A 17,261-nucleotide genomic window follows, 5' to 3' on the forward strand; every position below is an offset into this window, starting at 1 on the left:
CCAGCTTCCCTAAGGTTGAGAGCATGAAGAGTTTAGAGGTAGCTGTTCACCCTTACACCTCACACATATTTTCTAATCCTTTTTCCAGTTTTTACTCAAACTTTTCATAAGATTATCCACACCCCTGGCCTCCTCTTTCTAAACTCCAATTCACTCCTAAATCCACTGAAGTCTCACACGGCCCATCACCCGACTGAAACCGCTCTAACCAAGGTCATCAATGACTTCTTAATTGGAATACCCAAGATTCACTTTCCATTCTTATCTTTCTGGATCTCGAGGTAGCATGTGACACTCTTGAACATGCCCTGCTTGAAACTCTACTCCCTTAGCCTCTGTGACACTCTCCTCTCCTGGTTCTCATTTTACCTCTGAGTCTCTTCTTTCACTACTTCGTCTTTAAGACGCATACTCCCCAGGGCCACGCCTTCCTTGTGAGTTTATCATTCCTCCTGGTTTCAACTGCTGGTTGCCAACTTCCAAATCTCTATCTCTCAGCCAGACCTCTCTCTCTTCTGTATTTCAAATTTGTGTGCCTGCAATATGATTCCACCACATGTCCCCACTGGCACTTCAAATCAGCATACTCGATACCAAACTAATCTTCTCTTCAAGCAGGCCCTCCTCCACTGTCCTTTACCTTAAAAGGTAGTATCACCACACAAGTAACTCATGCTAAAAACCTGTATATTTCCCTTGACTTTTTCCTTTCCCTGACCCCACCCTGTGTAATCAATTAATTAGATCTTATTTTACCTCCTAAATATTATTCCTCTAATTCATCCTTTGTATGCCTATCCAATAACTTCTACTCTAGTTCAGGCTTCAACCATCTCTCACCTGCACTACTTCAACAGCTTCCAAACTATCTCCCCACCTCCCATTTTATCCCCCTTAGTTCCATATCCACTTGGCTTGCACAATAACCAACCAATAACCAACCAATCATATTTTCACTTGTGAATGTCCAAGAGGATTAAATAACTACAGAACACTTAATATAGTCCCTGGCATATAGTAAGTGCTTAACAGGTGGTTTATTAGTAACTTTATAATTAATGATCATATTATGGTCATTGGAATGGTATACAAGTTCACAGACAGGACATCCATAGGCCTCTCTGAACTGACCCTTGCCTACCACTCTAGCCTCCTCTCTGAGGATGCCCTGCCTCTCACTTTATGCTTCAGCAACACCACTGACCCTGACACACTTTGCCATCTCCCTGTCAAAAATACATATTCCCTTGACCCCCTGCACAGGTTAAAGCCTTATTCTTTAGGGGTAATAAGGTATCAGATTCACCAGGAAGCCTTCTCTGAACATCAGTGCTTATTAAGAATCTCCACAGAAGTACTGATAGACTAAGTATTCATGGCATATAAATTCTAAGCTAACAGTCTTGATATATTATTCTCACAGCACTTACCACTTTATATTACAATCATCTACCTTTAAATCTACCTCCCCCACTAGTTTACAAATCCTTTGTGGACAGGAAACAAATTATTCTCCTTTGTATTTGCAGCACTTGATATAACTTAGCAGGAGATCAACAGATGTTTGCATGGATGAAAGGGAAGCTGCCTGGGAATCTCATCTCCAATTCCATCTGAATTAGGCCAATTCTTACTACAAAGGAGTCACATCATACTGAAATTTAACTTATGTGAATTCAATTACTTATACAGAAAGAGGAGTCAGAAATAGCTGGAGCTACCCATCACTCCAGACTCAATGATTCCATTCAGTGTTCCTTGCTGTAGTCAAGCCTGAAACAAGATATGAATGATTTGGGAATTTTCTCAATCACTGATAACCGGAGGTGGCAAAAAAATTAATTGAAGGCCTAAGAGAAACACTGACAACAGAAAGGAAGAGAAGTGGTAGAACAGAGTTATCCTGCCTTAGGAAAATTAACTCTTTCTTTAAAAACTCTGGAGAGGGTGGGTGCCTGGGTGGCTCAGTCGGTTGAATGTCTGACTTCTGCTCCAGGTCATGATCTCCTGGTTAGTGAGTTCAAGACCCACATGGGGCTTGCTGCTGTCAGACTGTCAGCGCAGAGCCTGTTTCGGATCCTCTGTCCTTCCCCCCATCCTTCCCCCCCACCCCACAACTTGCACTCTCTCAAAAATAGACATTAAAAAAAAAAAAAACCTCTGAAAGAGTGTTTTTTTCACATCAAAAGAATTTAATACCATTGAAATAAATTGTACATAATTCCTCAGTAGTTAACAAAGTGTAACATTACGTTAATATTTGGGTAATTAAACCTTACTGGAGGGGTGACAGAACAGTAGAGCAAAGAAATCAATGCAAACAGTATAAATGCACACAAGATGACTACTGACAGAATAGGGAACTAGGTATCGGAGAGAACTTTATCAAACACCAGTTACATAACTGCCAAGACAGTTTCCTAGTGGTGCTGTAGAGGCAAGCCAGGAATTGCTAGTAAGGGTGAGGTGTTAATAAGCCAAATTAAGGACGTCAAACAAAACTTCTAATAAAATTAAACTCCATAATCCAAATTACCTTATTTGGGGACATTCCCTGTATTAAGAGAACCATGACATGGGATTCTGTAGGCATTAAAGGGTCTTCTAAAGGAAATTTTCACAGTACTTGATTTTTACATTTTGTCCTGACTTTGGAATATAACCACTAACCCACTTCCACCCCAACTATGTGACTCCACTAGATTCTCCTGCTAATGCCACCATCTGTAAGAACAGACAAACCACTGTGCTGGCAACTGGAGCCACGGGATTCCACTGGAGTCCCCGAGACTTGACTAGTTCCACAATAAGCATAAAAACAAGTACACTGGCACCAAGCATCGAAAAGAGGGCGATGTTTAGTTCTGCCTCAGTAAGCCCAGACCAGGGGTGTGTGAAAAAAAGCAAATCCTGTGAGGAAAGCAAGTCCATGCTGTTCTTTCTGCCCTTAGGGGAACCTCATTTTAGCTACCTCCTAGATTATCCAGTATCCATGCTACACTTCATCTGACACCATTCCTCCTCCTCCTCCGCTAGACTATAAACTCCTTGAGGGCAGGGACTAGGTCACAATGCTTGATGGAAGATCTACCAAAACAGTCTCATCCATTAATCTCTTTGTTGAAGCATCACAAAGTACTGCTTTATGATAGCACAGATTTTCTGTGCCCAAAACTGTCTAAAACTCGTATGAACTGCTTTCTGAAGAAATAAAGTGGCCATCGAGAGGGAACTTATTATAATGTATCTGTTAAAAGGTAGTATTTTTAAAAAATCATGACACATACAAATATAAACCATATCAAATGGTTTATATTTTAATTTAATGATTTTATTTAAATCATTAATTAATGAAGCATTCATTAAGATATTATAATCAGTTAAATGGAGAAGTCAAAGAACACACACACACAAGACACACGCACCCTATGTGGAATACTAACACTGCCTTACAAATAGATGCAAAACTAGTCTATATCCTCAGGACAACATCTGATTGCATTCCACTAGACAAAACCTACTTGGTCCCTATGGATAAGAATCATCTGCATTACTATCAGTTTTCTACAATTTACAGTTATAAAACAGCTCAAAGAAAATGAAAGGTACAGACAGCCTGGAAGAGTGCACTAGATAGGGCAGTCAGGGATATTTTATGCCCATTTCAGTCCTCCGCAGTTTTTTCCTGACAACAACCATACAATGGAACACTGTAAGGGCCGCTAAAAGAGAATGAGGCAGGCTTTTCATTTACTAATATGGAACAGCCCTCAAGATACAATGCAAAAAAAGCAAGGGCAGTAATGTGGTATGTGACATTTATGTTTAAGAACAAATACAAAATACACCATATACACACGGAATATTTCTGCAAAGGTATACAGGCATCTTTACTACTTTTAATCACCTCTAATAGAATGGAAGAATCCATGAGTGAGAGCAGATCTTTGCCTATTTTATTCACTCCTCTGTCTCCAAACACTGTAACAGTGCCTGGTGCTTCAGTGGCACTCAATAAAAATCTGCTGAACAAATTAATAGATCAGTGGTGATAGTGGCTGCTCCCAGAAGGAAGAACTGGAGGTCTGTTAGGTAAGAATGAAAGGAGGACTTACTTTCCACTGTGTACCCCTTTGTATTTTTGAATTTTGTACCATGTCCATAAATTACCTCCTCAAAAAATGATTTTTTTAAAAAGTTCATTTATTTTTGAGAGATAGAGCACAAGTAGGGGAGGGCAGAGAGAGAGGGAGACACAGAATCCGAAACAGGCTCCAGGCTCTGAACTGTCAGCACAGAGCCCGCAAACCGCGAGATTGTGACCCAAGCCGAAGTCGGATGCCTAACTGACTGAACCACCCGGGTGCCCCAAAAATGATTTTTTTAAAAAAGGTAATGAGTTGATGTTGGCTGAGGTGTTGGTTACAAAGGGTGTTTCTTCATTAAGCTGCCTTCTCTGTTTCTAGGATTTCAGCTAGGTACTGAAAACTATGGTAGGAGTAATAGCTGGCTTGATGTAAGTGATAATATAAAGACTCAAAAATAAATAGAAACATTTAAGTAGGTTACCCACTTTAGAAAAGTTTGCTGTTACCTACAGATATTAAAGACCTGTATAATATATGACTCAGTAGTTCTACACTATTATACCCTAAGGTAAAATATGTTCATGAGCATGTATAAGAATATCCTAGCTAAAAAACAAAAGGCCCTAGAAACAACCCAAAAGTCCACCAAAAGCAGAAAGGATAAATTGTATAGTCCTGAAATGGAATACTATGCAGCAGTGAAAATCAAAAAATTAGCTGTATGCAACAAGATGAATAATCTCAAAAATGTAATATTAAACAAGCCAAACACAAAGAATACACATTTATGACTTCATTTATAAAAAGTTCAAAAATAGGCCAAGTAGCTTATAAGTATTTGAAGTGTATACTTAAGGGATAAAACTTAAAATAAGAGGAAGTAATATAAAAGTCAGGACAGTGTTTACTTTTGGGAGAGATGCTGAGATTGGGAAGGGCCAGGAAAGGGCACCTGATGAGTGCCTAGGGACCAGCAGTGTTTTATGTTTTATTTTTTATGTATTTTTTAATTTTAAATGTCTATTTTTGAGAAAGCACAAGCGGGGGGGGGGGGGAGGGCAGAGAGAGGGGAATAGAGGATCCGAAGCGGGCTCTAACTTGACAGGCTGACAGCAGAGAGCCAGGTGTAGGGCTCAAACTCACAAACTGCGAGACCATGACCTGAGCTGAAGTCAGATGTTCAACTGACTGTGCCACGCAGGCACCCCCAACAGTGTTTTATTCTTAAGCTGAGGGACAAAAAATTGGATGTTACTTTAAACTAATTCATTAAGTGCAGTATTTGTGTTCCACATACTTTTCTGTTTGTGTGCTATGCTGGACAACAGAAACAGGAAGTTTTAAGATATAGACATTTTTTTCTTTTTTTTTTTAATATAATTTATTGTCAAATTGGCTTACATACAACACCCAGTGTTCATCCCAACAAGTGCCCTCCTCAATGCCCATCACCCACTTTCCCCTCTCCCCCAACCCCCATCAACCCTCAGTTTTTCTCTGTATTTAAGAGTCTCTTATGGTTTGCCTTCCTCCCTGTTTGTAAATATTTTTTCCCCTTCCACTCCCCCATGGTCTTCTGTTAAGTTCCTCAAGATCCACATAAGAGTGAAAACATATATCTGTCTTTCCCTGAGTAACTTATTTCACTTAGCATAATACCCTCCAGTTCCATCCACATTGCTGCAAATGGCAGGGTTTCATTCTTTCTCATTGTCAAGTGGCATTCCATTGTATATATAAACCACATCTTCTTTATCCATTCATCACTTGATGGACATTTGGGCTCCTTCCATAATTTGGTTATTGTTGAAAGTGCTGCCATAAACATTGGGGTACATGTGCCCCTATGCATCAGCACTCCTGTATCCTTTGGGTAAATTCCTAGCAGTGCTATTGCTGGGTCATAGGGTAGTTCTATTTTTAATTTTTTGAGGAACCTCCACACTGTTTTCCAGAGCGGCTGCACCAGTTTGCATTCCCACCAACAGTGAAGAGGGTTCCCGTTTCTCCACATCCTCGCCAGCATCTGTTATTTCCTGAGTTGTTCATTTTAGCCACTCTGACCAGTGTGAGGTGGTATCTCAGTGTGGCTTTGATTTGTATTTCCCTGATGACGATTGACCTTGAGCATAGTTTCACGTGTCTGTTGGCCATCTAGAAGTCTTCTTTGGAAAAGTATCTACTCATGTCTTCTGCCCATTTCTTCCCTGGATTATTCATTTTTCAGGTGTGGAGTTTGGTGAGTTCTTTATAGATTTTGGATACTAGCCCTTTATCCGATATGTCATTTGCAAATATCTTTTCCCATTCTGTTGGTTGCCTTTCAGTTTTGTTGATTGTTTCCTTTGCAGTGCAGAAGCTTTTTATCTTGATGAGGTCCCAATAGTCCATTTTTTGCTTTTAATTCCCTTGCCTTTGGAGATGTGTCTAGTAAGAAATTGCTGCGGCTGAGGTCAAAGAGGTTGTTGCCTGCTTTCTCCTCTAGGGTTTTGATGGTTTCCTGTCTCACATTTAGGTCTTTCATCCATTTTGAGTTTATTTTTGTGTGTGGTGTAAGAAAGTGGTCTAGTTTCATTCTTCTACATATTGCTGTCCAGTTCTCCCAGCACCATTTGCTAAAGAGACTGTCTTTTTTCCTTTGGAAATGTTTCTCTGCTTTGTCAAAGATTAGCTGGCCATACATTTTTGGGTCCAGTTCTGGGTTCTCTATTCTATTCCATTGGTCTATGTCTCTGTTTCTGTGCCAATACCATACTGTCTTGATGATGACAGCTTTGTAGTAGAGGCTAAAGTCTGGGATTGTGATACCTCCGCTTTGGTTTTCTTCTTCAGTATTACTTTGGCTATTCAGGGTCTTTTGTGGTTCCACACAAATTTTAGGATTGTTTGTTCTAGCTTTGAGAAGAATGCTGGTGCAATTTTGATTGGGATTGCACTGAATGTGTAGATTGCTTTGGGTAGTATTGACATTGTAACAATATTTATTCTTCCAACCCATGAGCACGGAATGTTTTTCCATTTCTTTGTGTCTTCTTCAATTTCCTTCATAAGCTTTCTATAGTTTTCAGCATACAGATCTTTTACATCTTTGGTTAGGTTTATTCCTAGGTATTTTATGGTTCTTGGTACAACTGTAAACAGGATCAGTTTCTTTATTTCTCTTTCTGTTGCTTCATTATTGGTGTATAAAAATGCAACCAATTTCTGTACATTGATTTTGTACCCTGCGACTTTGCTGAATTCATGTATCACTTCCAGGAGTCTTTTGGTGGAGTCTTTTGGGTTTTCCATGTAGAGTATCATGTTGTCTGCAAAAAGTGAAAGTGTGACTTCTTCTTTGCCAATTTTAAATGCCTTTTATTTCATTTTGTTGTCTGATTACTGATGCTAGGACTTCCAAAACTATGTTAAACAACAGTGGTGAGAGTGGACATCCCTGTCGTATTCCCGATCTCAGGGGGAAAGCTCTCAGTTTTTCCCCATTGAGGATGATATTAGCTGTGGGCTTTTCATATATGGCTTTTATGGTGTTTAAGTATGTTCCTTCCATCCTGACTTTCTTGAGAGTTTTTAAGAAAAGATGCTGCATTTTGTCAAATGCTTTTTATGCATATATTGACAGGATCATATGGGTCTCATCCTTTCCTTTATTAATGTGATGTATCACATTGATTGATTTGCAAATATTGAACCAACACTGCAGCCCAGGAATGAATCCCACTGGATCATGGTGAATAATTCTTTTTATATGTTGTTGAATTCGATTTGCTAGTATCTTGTTGAGAATTTTTGCATCCATATTCATCAGGGATATTGGCCTGTAGTTCTCTTTTTTTGTGGGGTCTCAGTCTGGTTTGGGAATCAAAGTAATGCTGGCTTCATAGAATGAGTCTGGAAGTTTTCCTTCCATTTCTATTTTTTGGAGCAGCCTGAGAAGGATAGGTATTAACTCTGCTTTAAATGTCTGGTAGAATTCCTGAGGGAAGCCATCAAAAGATACAGACATTTTCTATGCGAGCTGGGGTCCCAGCAAGAAAGCGTCAGTGTGAGCTTAGGATCCTGGGCCAAAGAATACGTACCCTACAGGACAAATAAGCCAGCCAGAAGGGAAACAAATGAGTCTTCCTTCCCCCTTGTGGGAGGTACCTTACACCCTACTCAGCTTGGTTCATGTGTTCCTGCTTCTCACAGATTGTTCACTTCTTTCTCCACTTTTGGCATCTACTAATTTCTTTAAAAGCTCCTACAATTTTACAAACACCCTGTCCATGGTTCCTAAACTTTAGTTGCAGCAGAACCACCTAGACAGAGCAATAAAACAGATCGCCAGGCACCATCCCCAGAGTTTCTGAATCAGAATTTCTAGAGTGAGGTCCACAAATTTCCACTTGAAACAAGTTACCAGGAGACTTTAATGCTGTCCCTAGAACCACTGCTGTATAGTTAAAGACTCTAATGCAATAATCCAGGCAAGAAATTGAGGATTTCAACGAAGATAAAAGCAGTAAGAATGGAAAGGAGAAAATGGATATGAGGGATTATGAACAAGATAGAATATGAGGGTACAAGACAGAAAGTCAGGACACTCAGGTTTTCAGCTTATATTTTTTCATGGTCCCTTGCATACATAGGTTGAATGAATTTAACTTCAAGTTCTTGATGTCTGCTCATATCAATATATTCTTAAAATTATAAAATGCAGATATCAGATCTTCCTGACATGTGTGCACACTCATTTACACAGTATCATACCCCCTAACTAAAGCCAGTGTTAGATGCCCAGAGAATTATTTCCCAGCACTTTACGGTTTCTGGCACATAGTAAGTAAAACACTTAAATATTAACAGAAAAAATAAATGAGAGATAACAAGAACCAAAGAAGCATGGTGAGTAGCTAACTAGTCCATCATGAAACTACAACTTAACTCCTGAAATTTCTTTATAGTACTTATATCTTTGCACAACTAGTGTTTGATTTCCTTATACAGTGTAAATCTTTTAACTTCCTATCAGAGATTAGAACTAATATTTGCTCTATATGCTAAAGTCCTCAGACACATAAGATCCAAAGTATACCAGCAAACAAGGAAAAAGCCTTTATATTGAGGTTCCTCTCAATCCACATTTCTGTGATCTTATCTCCTCCTGTTCCCTTCCTTCACCCATCCTACTGCAAACTTCCAAGGTACAGGGAGTATACTATTTGCTTACCTTGTAAACCTGCAAAGTGCCTAATTCAAGACACAGACTATCCTCCTGACACTTGTTACTGACAATTATTTTGGACTCTCTGACATTAAAAATAAAAGGGGGGGAGAGTAAAAATATCTAATTCAAAGTCACAGCAGCTAGCTAATGCATCAGCTATTTGAAAGAAATTTTCTGTAGTTAGTGTGTGTATGTGTGTGTGTGCGTGTGTGTGTAACATTAGAAACAGTACCCTATGACTCAGCAGAGATATAAGAGAATGAATGAAATCTGCACATGAAGTACATGCAATCATGCACAAGGACAGTAGTAAGGGGCTTCAAGGTTCAAACAAGCATTGTTATGTGCCAAGTATTATGCCAAATTCTGGAGAAGACAGAAATAAGAACAAGATGAAGTCTACAGAACTGGAAAGCACACTGGTGGATCTACAGTCTGCAGGCTGCTACCTCCCTATCCTTCTCTACACTCTCTCCTGGTTCTCTGTCCACCAGTTTTTGTTAGTCTCTATGCCGGTTTCTCTCCTTTCATCCATCCTTTAAGTCAGTAGTCCTCAAAGTGAGGTCTTGGGAACACCAGCATCAGCATCTCCTGAGAACTTGTTCAAAATGCAAATTCTCAATCCCCACTCAGACCTACTGAATCAGAAACTGTGGGGGTGGGGCCCAGCAATCTGTGTTTTATCAAGGCCTCAGGAATTTCTTTTCTTTTTTTTTTTTTTGTTTATATCCAAATTAGTTAGCATATAGTGCAACAATGATTTCAGGAGTAAATACCTTAAATGTCCCTTGCCCATTTAGCCCACCCCCCTCCCACAAGCCTTCCAGTAACCCTCTGTTTGTTCTCCATATTTAAGAGTCTCTTACGTTTTGTCCCACACCCTGTTTTTATATTATTTTTGCTTCCCTTTCCTTATGTTCATCTGCTTTGTATCTTAAATTTATCATATGAGTTAAGTCCTATATTTGTCTTTCTCTGACTAATTTCACTTAGCATAATACCCTCTAGTTCCATCCACATAGGTGCAAATGCAAGATTTCATTCTTTTTGATTGCTGATAATAATCCATATATATATACATATATATATACATATATACATATATATATAAGTATATGTATATATGTATATATATACATATATACATATATATATATATATATGTATATATGTATATATATATACACACACCACATCTTCTTTATCCATTCATCCATGGATGGACATTTGGGTTCTTTCCATACTTTGGCTATTGTTGATAGCGCTGCTATAAATATAGGGGTGCCTGTATCCCTTCGAAACAGCACACCTGTATCCCTTGGATAAATATCTAGTAGTTCAATTGCTGGGTCATAGGGTAATTCTATTTTTAACTTTTTGAGGAAGCTCCATACTGTTTTCCAGAGTGACTGCACCAGTTTGCATTCCCACCAGCACTGCAAAAGAGATCGTTGGCCTCAGGTATTTCTAATGCATGCTCAAGTTTGAGAACCAATCTAAATTTAATCTAAGTGTTGATGTCCACAAGTTCCATTCCTTGTTCTTTCCAGTTCTCATTCTCCACTCTTCTGGGTAGTTGTATCTTCTTCTACTACCTCTATAACTGTCACTATTACTACCACTATTAATAGCAACAGCTATCATTTATTAAGCATTTATAAGCTAGGCATTATGCTAATCATTGTGCACATTCTATTTATTTAATCTCCACAACTATTCTTTGAAGTATTATTAACCCCAATTTTAAGAAGAAATTAAGGCTTAGAGATGTTAAACAACTTGTCCAAGGTCACCTGACCCAATCAGTAAATGAAATAGACAAGACTTCAGGTTTTCCTGATTCCAAAGTCCACAGTGTTAACTACTACACTACTCCTAGAATAGTACTATTCTCTTGGCCCTATAGACTGTTACAATTATTCCTAAACTGTCTCATCAACTCTGGAGTAGAATTTCCAATCACCCAGTGGACCTCTCCAAACTCTACACAGGGACCTGATAATTAACATGCCATCATTTCTTCCCTCCACTGCAATTCTGTTACTTCTCCTGTATTTTCTAATTTAATGTCATCATAATCACCAGTTACTAAAGCTAGACACATCTTTAACTTCTCACTCTCTCTCACCTCTAACTGGTCATAACATTTAGAGATTTTAACAACTCTCTATTAGAGAGATTTTAAAATATCTCTACAATCCATCCATTCCTGCTGTCCCTCTTCGGGCTCCCAGCATCTCTTACATATACCCTAACCGGTCTGCTAGCCTCTCCATGCCAATGCAGCTCTGCACGGGAACTGCCAGTTAACTTTCTTATGAGTCCACTTTCCAAGGCCCTCCATCACCAACACGGGGGTTGGAATGGGAAGAGGGAAAATATAGGCTTTTTAGAATGGAATGAAAACCCCTCAAAGTTTGGCTGCAACCATATCTTTCCTGTCTCATCAAGAAACAATTCAAGGTTTTCCAAAAACCCTATTGATATTAATCTCTAGCAACTGTGCTTATGCTCTCCCCTCTTCCTGGACTATGTGTTTTCCCTTTTACATGTGGCAAAATTCTACTTAACCTGCAGGGCTAAGTTCTATCCTCTTCTTTTTAAAGCTTTCCCTGATTCTATCAATTTTTTTTCCTCCAAAGTGATCAATGCCCTCAGCATTTTACTTATTCCAAGGTGATTAACTCTTATCATAACATCCCAAGTTTAGGGGTTTGTCTCGTCTAATGAACATGTAGTAACTCACAGGGTTTGGGCTTACCGTGTCATGTTCTTTGTCTTCCCAGCACCCACCACAATATCTAGCCATAGCCAGCACCCGATAAATATTTGCTGAGTTGTTAAATAATGCAACATTTGGTGTTGCAACTTTACACATGGTAGGTTAGCAATTCAGCTTCAGGTTTAACGGGCCTGAAGAATTTCCACATAACAACAAAAGATATTATGAAGAACAAAGGTTCAATACTCAGCAGCAATATCTTTAATTTTCTCAAATCTTTTTGTCAATGCTTTTTAGCATCCTTCTTCAAACAGACTCCTTTCCCAGCAAACGTTACTTGTATATTTTACAGAACCAGAGGTTAAGTACAAACCTCACAGGGCACTCTAAAAGATAATCCCAAGCAAAACTGTGTCACTGAGAATAGCTGGATAATTGCTTTGGGTACATCATTTCAGATTTCCAGTGGAAAGGCCCAAGCACATTAGGTAGATTTTAGAAATGGGGACACGTGCTGCTGACAAAGTACATAAGATACACTCACATTAATGAGGCATTTATTCAAATTAGTAATTGACATCAGAAGTATACAACAACCCAATCCTGATTCAACCATAATATCCCTTAATTTTTTTTTTAATTTTTTTTTTCAACTTTTTAAATTTATTTTTGGGACAGAGAGAGACAGAGCATGAACGGGGGAGGGGCAGAGAGAGAGGGAGACAGAGAATCGGAAACAGGCTCCAGGCTCCGAGCCATCAGCCCAGAGCCTGACGCGGGGCTCGAACTCACAGACCGCGAGATCGTGACCTGGCTGAAGTCGGACGCTTAACCGACTGCGCCACCCAGGCGCCCCAATATCCCTTAATTTTAAGTAAGGATAACACTTATTCTTGTCTAAGACTATTCTAACACAATTCCCATCCCACCTAGCAAGCAGCCCCTATCTTGTTATCAGTGAGTGCCTTAGTCTTAACACTTTTCCTTCCCAATCTGCTAAACCTTCTCTCTCCAATATCTCCCTATCAGAGACCTTAAACTACACTCACCAGACATGTAGGTCTCCTCAATATCTCCCTCATCAAGCACATTCACACAATTTTCTCAACATGATACCTTACCTCTTCTCTAATTCAAATTTTATAGCTCTTTCAAAGACCTGATCAAATCTCACTTCTTCCAAAGAGTTCATTAACTCAGCCCACCACAGGTCTTATCTTTTCTAAATTTCTACTGCACTTAAAGTATAGCATCTCACATAGCACCTGTTTACATACTGCCTCATTTGGTTTCATAATGATTTGACATATTTTTGCTCATACATTTGACATACACATAACAAACTATTTGCTTTTTTTTTTTTTCCAAGTAGGTTTCACACTCAGTGAGGAGCCCAATGCGGAGTTTGAACTCACCATCCTAGGATCAAGACCTAAGATGAAGAATCACACTTAGCCAATTGTGCCCAGAGTATTTACACTTTTTTAGAAATGTATTTATTTATTTTTATTTTAGAGAGAGAGCATGAGCAGGGGAGAAGGGTGGAAGAAGAGAGAGAGAATCTTAAGCAAGATCCATGCTCAGTGTGGAGCCCGATTCAGGGCTTGATCTCATGAAAGTGAGATCATGACCTAAGCAGAAATCAAGAGTCTGACGCTGCACTGACTGAACCACCCAGGCACCCCCAGTCTATTTGCTCTTTATCAAAAAAAAGCCAGGTTTTCTATGTCATTTGTACCCATATAACTCTTTTCCCTTTTCCCACATATAACATGATGGGGGGGGGGGGGGGGAGAACGTATATTAACTCCTTGATGGACTAAGCTAGATTCATTGATAAACACTCATACACAGTGTAATATATGACAAATACCTTATTGTATGCCTACTCTGTGGCAAAACCTGTGTAGATGCTGAAGATAAAGCCATGAATAAAAAAGACACGACACCTGTCCTAAAAGCTACCTAGTCCAGTGAGCAAGAGACACTGAATTTCCAGTACTCTAGGTGCTACAGAGCAAGATTACTGGTTCCAAGACGTAAGCACCTCAGGCAGCATACTTCACAGATCCTCAGTTATGAAACTGAACCACAAAATTTTAGAGCTGAATGAAAACTTACAAGTTATGTTTCTTCAATTTTCTTGCACAGATCCTGATTAAATTTCAGTATCATCTACCTCTGTTCTAGGCATTGCCTTAATCAAAAGTCAGAAAATACCGACTTTTTCCCTATCTTCAATACTCTTTTCTCCCAAGGATGGCAACTACAATCACCACACATTGACTCACGAGGGGAGCCAGCACATTGAAAGCACTGGGCTGATGATTTGCTACACCTTCACACTCAGGCTTGTCTGTCCACCAACATTTTCCAGCTCACACGTTGAACAGAATCTGTATTTTGTGCCTAGGAAATAGGACGTCTGTACTTCTATTAAGGAAAATAAAAAACAGTGCCTCCATACTTTTTTTTGGCCCTAGTAATGACAGAAACACAACAGGTTCTGAGAAATAAAACAGCTGATTTGAGTCCAGAGGGAAGTGAGAATTTAGGATGGATATCTGCCCCCTGGCCTTAAAATCTGTAGCAACGTGATAAAATGCCTAGGGCAAAGTTGTATGCGTGCATTACGCACGTGCACACACATGTGAAGTTGGAAACTCCAGGCAACAGGTTAGCTGCCCCCTATCAGTACTGACAATCGCCTTCCCCAGGTCGTGGGTGTGTCTGACGCCGCACGCAGGCACTGATTCACAACTCTCTCCATAACAACCGGCTCCTCCTCGGAGCCCAGCCAGGGCAGGGGCGAGGAAGGCCCCAGCAGTGCCAAACTTTCCGAATCCCAGCCCTACTACGTCCCCGGTTCCACCTCCTCTCCATCCCGGTCAACCTCGTCTCAGGCAGGCTGCGAGGCTGTTCTGGGAACCCGGGCTTCTCCTGATTCCGACTCCTCTGTCGGGGAGCCTGGCAAAGCCACCTCGACGCCCCCAGACACCTACTTCCCACTACACCTTCCGGGAACACGCAGTCTCCGTCCGCACCTCGCTGCCGCTTCCCGGAGCGCCAGCGCCTAGGAACTGACCCTCGCCAGCCCCCGTCCCCTCTCCTTCCCCGCCCCCGGAAAAAGCGGCAGAGGGGCGTGGAGCGGCGCGCGCGGGTACTGTGGGGGTGCGCGTCTCCGCGCCCCGGGCCCGCGCAGCAGGTGCGGCCAGGCCCCACCTCCCCTGCGAGGTCCCGGCTACTCACCCCAACGATGTTTCTCTGCGACCTAGCCGCCCGCACGGACGCCTCTTCCGCCTGCTCCGCACCCCCCTTATAGCCACCGCCCCCTCGGCCGCTGCCGTCGCCGCCGTCCTCGCCGCCGCCGCCGCCGCCGCCGCGGCGCGCGTCCGCCTTCACGCACACCGCCGTGGCCGCGCACGCGCCTCTGCGCGCTGGCGTCACTTAGCAACCGGTCGGCAGCGGGCGGGATCCGAGGGTTTAGGGCTCGGATGTGGCCTTTGGTGGGTTTTGCGCCGTTTCCCCACCCGCCCGACCCGTCGCCCTCCTGAGTTGGGGGCCCCAGGGTGTGGCTGCCCTGCCGGCACCTGGCTCCGGGTAAGCACGTCACCACACGTCACTGTGTGGTGTCACCGATCGCGTCACGGCAGATGGGAAGGTCCCCGTCGCGAGGTTCCAGGGCGCCTGTGGCGGAAAGAGCAGCTGCCTTGTCCAGACTGGCGCGGATCCTATGGGCTACTTCTGCAAAGTGCAGGAAGGTTATACAAAAGGGGGACCAAAGCGGGCTGAGGGTGCGGTTAACGCGGAAGACTGCTGAGTGACACTCGTTAACCCAGCAACAGGGTGTGATGGATCGAGCCTTGAACTCCCGTTTCCTCATTTTATAAATGGGGTAACGGTACCCATCCTGCCTACACTGAGGAATTGTGAAGCTAAGATAAAATACTGTATGCGGAGGTTCTTTGTAAAGTATAAAGCCCATTAGACTTTAAAATATTTTTGTTAGAAGGCAGTCGAGCAGGAGCAGATGAGAGCATGGACTTTGGAGTCAGAAACTTAAGTCTGATCCTGGCTGATGTTGGATAGTCAGTTTTGCTTGACGCTTGGGCAAACTGGGGTGCCAGGGTTTGGAGACTAACCAAAAAGGACATAATTTCAGGCAAAAGGTGTTTTATGAGCAAAGGTATGGAAGTGAAAAATGGACAGGAAAGAGGTTAGGTCTTGAGGCAGAGAGGCCAGTATTGAGGCCATTGCTGTATTCCAGTTAAGCGATAAGAGTCTTAACAAAGGTATTGGCAGTAGGAATGTAGGGAAAGGAATAGATGTGAGTGCTATTAAGGTGGTAGAATTGACAGTACTGAGTGGGAGGTTGGAGGATACGTGAGTAGACCAAGTTTCTAGTATGGGTGCCATAGTAGATGGTGGAACCGTTTCACAAGATGGGAAGAAAAATGAGTACAAAGTCTCTGTACTAAGTTAATAGATAGTGGTGTTGACAGCCTCGGAGGATGATCAGATTTGTGGGATGAGATGATGATGAGTTCAAATATAGATATATTTGTTGGGGAAACACTCTCCACTCATGATGTCTCTTTCCATCTGGAGTGAATCCATTAAAATAACACTCCTGGCCTCTCACTGCACCTGCCCCAGCTCACTCCTCCCTAGAGCAGTAACTTTCTGATGGTGATTTTAAAAGGAAAAACTAGGGGCACCTGGGTGGCTCAGTAAATTAAGTGGTTAAGCTAAGTGGTTAAGCACCTGACTGTTGGTTTCAGCTCAGGTCATGACCTCACAGTTTGTAGGTTCAAGCCCCATATCGGGCAGAGTGCAATGCCCTGGTGTTCTCCTGTTCTGGAAGACCAGGACCTGGGGTGGGGTTGAGGGTGCCCGGCCCAGGACTACAAAGTTAGTAAACCTATTTAATTTCAGAGTTTGGCATTATGAAGCTTGCTATCCACAGGCAATATTCAATATCAACTTTGCCAGTTGTATCATACAGAGTAATGGCCCCCCAAAGATGTTCATGCCCTGATCTCCAGAATCTGAATATGCTCCCTCCCTTCCATGGCAAAAGGGACTTTGCAAGGTGTGATTAAGTTAAGAATCTTGAGATGGAGAGATTATCTTCGATTATCTGGCTGGGCTTTGAGGCAGGAAGGTCAGAATCAGGGATAGAGATATGATGAAGGAAACAAAGGTCAGAGAGAAAGAGAGATTTGAAGACTCTGCACTGCTG

The 17,261-nt window shown here is 41.6% G+C and overlaps 1 protein-coding gene across 5 annotated transcripts in view; it reads right to left on the minus strand.

Moving 5' to 3' along the window:
- BTBD9 (BTB domain containing 9) overlaps window positions 1-15,398 on the minus strand; it is a 413,308-nt gene extending 397,910 nt beyond the window's left edge. For 4 of the 5 annotated variants that reach the window (XM_042938624.1, XM_042938627.1, XM_042938628.1 and 1 more), the window contains exon 1: window positions 15,269-15,398. The gene's annotated coding sequence lies outside the window, so the exon portion shown is untranslated. Of the gene's footprint in view, window positions 1-15,021; window positions 15,102-15,268 lie in introns of those variants that run through there. The other variant, XM_042938625.1, reaches the window with a different exon arrangement.
- Between the last annotated feature and the right edge of the window lie 1,863 nt (window positions 15,399-17,261).

This window comes from Panthera leo, chromosome B2 (assembly GCF_018350215.1).
Source record: "Panthera leo isolate Ple1 chromosome B2, P.leo_Ple1_pat1.1, whole genome shotgun sequence".
Classification (NCBI taxonomy): domain Eukaryota; kingdom Metazoa; phylum Chordata; class Mammalia; order Carnivora; family Felidae; genus Panthera; species Panthera leo.